The sequence below is a fragment of the Glycine max genome, chromosome 4 (assembly GCF_000004515.6).
Source record: "Glycine max cultivar Williams 82 chromosome 4, Glycine_max_v4.0, whole genome shotgun sequence".
In the NCBI taxonomy this organism is placed as follows: Eukaryota; Viridiplantae; Streptophyta; class Magnoliopsida; order Fabales; family Fabaceae; genus Glycine; species Glycine max.
Window position 1 is genome coordinate 9,737,535 of NC_016091.4, and position 6,352 is coordinate 9,743,886.

Sequence of the window (6,352 nt, forward strand, 5' to 3'; positions counted from 1 at the left end):
ACTAAAGAATGCTAATGCGAATTTGTAAAAAAAATAAATAACTAGACATAGTGCTACAAAATCAGATAAATAAAATGAGAATAGAAAGGGATAGAATAGAAGTGGAGAGTACACTTAGTAATTAAGGATGTAAGATTAAAACAAGGGAGAAAATAAAATAAATAATGAGATATTTACAATGCACTATTAATTAAACTAACTAGCTAGACAATGACAGAGACCATAAAGAAATTAAATAGAATAAAGAACTATCCACTAAGATTTATAATTATCTCTATTTTCCTTCTTTTTTATTTTTATTATTATTTTTCTTTTAAAAAAGTCAAAGGGTTGACTTGGACTTAGTCAACACTAACAGAATGCTGACATGACAACCTAGTCACCATCCCAAGTGGTAAAGGTGTACATATAAAAAAGAGGATGCAACTAGCAGTTTTTTTTTCATTTCAGACTTCACAAAAAAATGGGTTGGGCCCAAAATGAAAAGGATGCATGTGTTAAGAAAAGAGGTGCAAATAGTAAAGTTCATCTTATTTCAGACTTCACAAAAATGGGCTAGGCCCAAAAGAAAAAAGGTACATGTATTATAAAGGAGGTGCAAATGGTTGTTTCTTCTTCTTTTACATTTTTGTTCGTTCGTCTTTTTTTTTTTTAATTATTGGTTGGAAATGTCCACGATTTGACAGAGAAAGCAGGAACGTGTTCTCATGGTTTTTTTTAATTATGAGAGGGAAAGAAAGCTACAACTAAACCATACCTCAAAAAGCAAAAACAAATGGAAATACAGAAGGCACAACTTAGGGGGACACACACATAAAATCAAACAAAAGTTCCAAAAGCAAAAGCAAAAACAAAAGAATGCATTTAACTTTCCATATTAGTCCATAAAGCAAGGTGGAGAGCTTACCTCAGTAAGCAAATACTATGGAGCAACCTTGCTCCTTTTGTTTCGTACTGTTCTTTTTCCTTTTTGTGTCTGTGCTGCTCTTCCTTTTTTTCTACGTATGTGTTGCTCCTCCTCCTCTCCTTTTTTTTGTTTCCTCTGTGCTATTCTTCCTTTTTGCTTTTATACTATGCTCTTTCTTAACCTAATGGGCTCTCAAAGAGAGCCCAATAGGTCACACAATATATTTTTATTCTATTTCTTCTTTTTTTTTTATTTTCTTTTTTTCTCATGTTGTTTTTTTTTCTTCTCTATTTTTTCTTTCTTTTCATTTAACGTTTTCTTTCTTTCCTTTTTTTTTAACATTCCCTTTTTTTCCTTAACAACAACAACAACAACAACAACATATAGGCCTTATTATGTCCAAGTCCAGAGCAAGTCTTCTTTTCCACCATATGGTTTGCCTCCCAATTATATACCGCCCACTGCTGTATATGCTCTGGTGAGAATATCAGTAATTTCACACCCGTATTCATTGAGAGTCAACAACCTTAACCCGATCATATTGATGCCTATGTCTCTCAACCCCTGGGGAAAACACATGAAGCTCCCCAAGACCACACTCTAATTGATTTTGGGGTTTGTTTGGGATATAGAACTGAAGGGCATGCGTATTCTGGTGTCCCCGTCTAGACGAGAAGGAACAATTTGACCATATAGAGGAAAAATTAAGGGTCATTAAAGGAGGAGGAAATTATGGCTTTGCTGACATGTCAAAATTGTGCTTGGTACTCAACGTGGTTATTCCTCTAAAGTTCAAGGTGCCAAACTTTGATAAATACAAGGGAACCACTTGCCCAAAGAATCACCTGAAGGTGTATTGTAGGAAGATGGGGGTGTAAGACTTTAATTTCGTCTGGGAACTATCATTCGCTAACGTTTTGATTCTCGCTAGCCGAATTGAGTTGCTCGACACCAGTTGCCACGCAAGATGGAAGATTAGTCGACGTTTCGGTAAAGAATGCGGAAAATACCCAAAAGGGAGGGCAAAAGGGTCATTTTAAGCTTTTTCTGACCCTTGGCTCGCCCAGGCTAGCCTCTGGCTCGTCATCTTTGTCACGGGAAGCCGGAAGGTCCGCATCGCCTTCTTAATTACATGCATTGGGCACCATGGTAATGGCTGCGAACAAACCATGATACCCAATGCATTATGGGTAAGAAGGGATGGTCTTCCGGACTCTTGTGTCTGTAGATAAACGCATTTTGTCATGCATAGCATAAACATTCCCTGATGCATTCATTATACCTCCTCTATGATAAGATGTTGAAGTATTGATCATCGAAATTTTCATTCTAGCAAACATGGGGTTGAACCAAGTGCCCTCTTTTAAAAAAAGGTTCTATCATGTCAAAGTCAAGAGCCTAGAACTAGCCAGCTTGCGAGAGCTAGGGCAGCGGATGGATCAAGTTCGGCGTCAAGCCTTTCGCAAGGCATATGGGAAAATCTGGGATTTGGCTATGATAGAAGTGTCCGTTGAAGCCATCGCATCCCTCGCCCAGTACTACGACCAGTTGCTCAGATGCTTCACGTTTAGGGACTTCCAGTTAGCACCAACCATAGAAGAGTTTGAAGGGATCTTGGGATGCCCGCTAGGAGGAAAGAAGCCATATCTTTTTTTTCCGGATTCTACCCTTCCATGGCAAGAGTACCAAAAGTGGTTAAGATCTTGGCACAAAAGTTAGACCGAGTGAAGCAAAACAGGAATGGAGTGGTAGGGATACCAAGGAAACGCTTGGAGGAGGGGGCAGAAGCTTTGGCAGATCAAGGAAAGTGGACCTCGTTCATTGATATATTAGCACTGTTGGTGTTTGGGACCATACTCTTTCCAAATGTAGACGGGCTAATGGATTTAGCAGCGATCGGCGCTTTTCTTGCTTATCATCACAACAAGGAAAGCCCGGTCATTGCTGTCTTGGCCGATGCATATGACACATTCGACTTGAGGTGCAAAAAGAGTAGCGTAAGGATTGTCTGTTGCACGCCCGCTCTTTATGTGTGGTTGGTCTCCCACGTGCTTCATCATGAAGGTAGACCTGTCCGTCCTCTACAAGGTCATCGCATGTGCACCAAAAAGGGAAAAACAAATTGGGAGGAACTCTTAACAGGTATGGCAGGAGCGTCTGTTAGTTGGTTCCCCCAATGGAAAGAAGGAGGGACTAGAGCGTTGTGCTCATGTGAAGGATTCCCAAACATCCCCTTGATGGGAACAAAGGGTTGCATTAATTATAATCCCATTTTGGCCATAAGACAACTAGGCTACCCTATGAGAGGTGCGCCCCGGAGGAGACTATCGCGCCTTTCGTCGCACGGGGTTTCAATGAAGGCAATGCAAAAATACTTCAGAGAATCTGCAAGGCGTGGAATACAGTGGAAAGAAAGGATAAGGAGCTTAGAGGAAGCAGCAATGGTGTCATCAGTGGCTATCATAAATGGCTGAAGGCTAGGACACAAGGGATAACTTGGCTCCCAAAGCTAAGAGATCCAAGTAAGAAAGAAGTTGAAGTCCCCGAGGAAAGTGAAAAAGTGAAAGCCTTGAAAGCAGAGCTTGAAAGAACGAAAGTGATCAAGGAAAAGCTAAAGACGACAGTCACTAGGGTCAAGAAAGAGTGTGACAAGCTAAGGGATGTCAACATGACTACGACCGAAGCATTAAAGCGGGAAACAAAGAGGGCCCAAAAGGAAGAATGGAGCAGGAACAAGTACCGAGGGGCTCTATGGGGTAGCAACAACGAGCTCAAGCTTAGAAGGGTCGAAAGGGATGAGTCAAGGTTGGAAAGCATGGTTTTAGAGGATAAATTGAAGGCTTGTCAAAGGTCGAAGAAAAGTTTGACCGAACAACTGAGTAGAACATAAGAAAATATGTTTACAATCATTGACCAGTATAAGGAGAAGGTAAACCTAGCTGCTAGTCATGGGCAGAGACTAGAGGATGAGCATGCGAAGGTATCAGCTCTGCAAATGGAAAGGGAAGCAAGAGAAAGGGTGATAGAATCATTGCACGGGGAGGTTGTGAAATGGATGGATAGATTTTCTCTCACTCTGAATGGGAGTCAAGAGCTTCCAAGGCTGTTAGCTAGAGCCAAGGCAATGGCGGATGTATACCTGGCTCCCGATGAAGTTCATGGGCTTTTCGATTATTGCCAACACATGATAGAGTTGATGTCCCACATAATTAGGAACTGCTGAGGCGTTTGTATTTATGCTTTGGCTTTGGCAAGATAAACAATGTTATATCTTAATGAAAATGAGATTTGATTCGACCTTATGTCTTTAATGAAATTTCTGCGTGGGTTCAATACTTCGGTAACTTATCATTATCATGCATTCATGTTTATTTCATTGTTGCATTACTCATTGCATTTTTTTAGCAGTCATAGGCAAAAAGTAAACACAATAACCAAAAAGAACGAACGCGTTTTATGACACCCCTACCAAACACGTGCCAAAACCAAAATCATGAGTGAAATAGAGGAAGTGCAAGAGCAGATGAAGGCCAACATGGAGGCCTTGAAGGACCAAATAACCTCCATGATGGAGGCCATGATGAGTATGAGAAGGATGATGGAGGACAATGCGACTGCAGTTGCCACCACCAGCTCCGCCGCTTAGGCGGATCCAACTCACCCATCTGGCATAAACCAAACAAGTCATCCAGCCCCAGATGTGGTAGGTCTGGGAGGAGAAGTGTGGGGAAGTACGGGCGGTCCCCATATGGTGCAAAGTAAGAATTCTTTCCCACCGTACGGCTTGCCACCTAACTATACACCACCCAATGTGGTGCATGTGTCCAACGAGAACGCCAACCACTTCGTTCCCGTTCTCCTTGAAAGCCAGCAACCCCAATTGGGGCATGCACCCTTTGCTCAACCTATGGGAGAAGCCCATGAAGAGCCCTGGGACCATGCTCTGGGTGAGTTCAAACCTTACCCTACATATGCCACTGAGGGACTAGCGTTTGGTGGCATGCCTCAGCCCAATGCCTCGAGGCCCCTCAACACCGCCTGCTGCAACCCTTGCATTTCTCGGTGGGGAGACTACCTCTGGCCATGGAAGAAAGGGAGAAATTTGATCTCATAAAGGAAAGGCTAAGGGCCATTGAGGGGATTGGTGATTATCCATTTGCCAACATGGCGGAGCTATGCTCAGTGCTCGACGTCGTCATCCCTCTCAAATTCAAGGTACCAGACTTCGACAAGTACGAAGGGACCACTTGTCCTAAGAACCACTTAAAGATGTATTGTCAGAAGATGGGGGCATACTTAAGAGATGAAAAACTCTTGATGCACTTTTTTCAAAAGAGTTTGGTCGGGGCGGCAATCACTTGGTATACTAACTTGGAAGCTTCCCGGATCTGTTCTTGGAAGGACTTGACGGCTGCTTTCATAAGGCAATATCAATACAACATTGACATGGCTCCCGATAGAACACAATTGCAAAACATCTGTAAGAAGGAGCATGAGTCTTTCAAGGAGTACGCCCAGAGGTGGATGGATTTGGCAGCCCAAGTAGCGCCTCCCATGATGGAAAGGGAGATGATAACCATGATAGTAGACAAATTACCAGTGTTTTACTATGAGAAAATGCTAGGTTATATGCCCTCTAGTTTTGCAGATTTGGTGTTTGCGGGTGAGAGAATTGAAGTGGGCTTAAGAAGGGGGAAGTTCGATTACGCTGCTTTAGCAAGTACAAGCAATAGGAGGTCTGGAATGGGTGGAGCCAAGAAGAAGGAAGGAGACACCCATGCTGTAACTTCAGCTCCCACATGGCCAAAAAATCCCAACAAAACCTTCACAACCCCACCTACCAATATTCCCCACATCAACCAAATTATTCTGCCAACATCGGCACCCCTCCCAATTCGGCGCTCGTCCAACAAAGATTGCCCACTCAACCACAAAGGCCTCCCCCACAAAATTCGTTTCCCTCACAGTCTTGACCCACCGGAAACACCAATCCTAACACAAACCCTAACTTGTGGAGGAATTTTCTGGAAAGAAAGCCCTTGGAGTTCACCTCGATACCAATGCCTTATGCTGACCTACTACCATCTTTGATAAGCAATCAGATGGTTGTGGTGAACCCCGTGAAGGTCTATCAATCTCCCTTCCCACGATGGTACAATTCCAATGCAACCTTTGCCTATCACGGTGGTGTTCCGAGGCATTCTATAGAGTAGTGGATGGCCTTTAAGCACAAGGTGCAAAGCTTGATTGACGTGGGATGACTGACATTTCAAGAGGACAGTCCAAATGTAAGGACTAATCTGTAGAAGCAAGCTTCATGATGATGAATCAAGTTGATTCAAGTAGTTTTGATGATGATAAAGATGATGACAAAAAGCCCAAGAGAATGATTTCAAGATTGAGTCATCAAGTTCAAAATCAAGATTAATTTCAAGTTTCATGAGA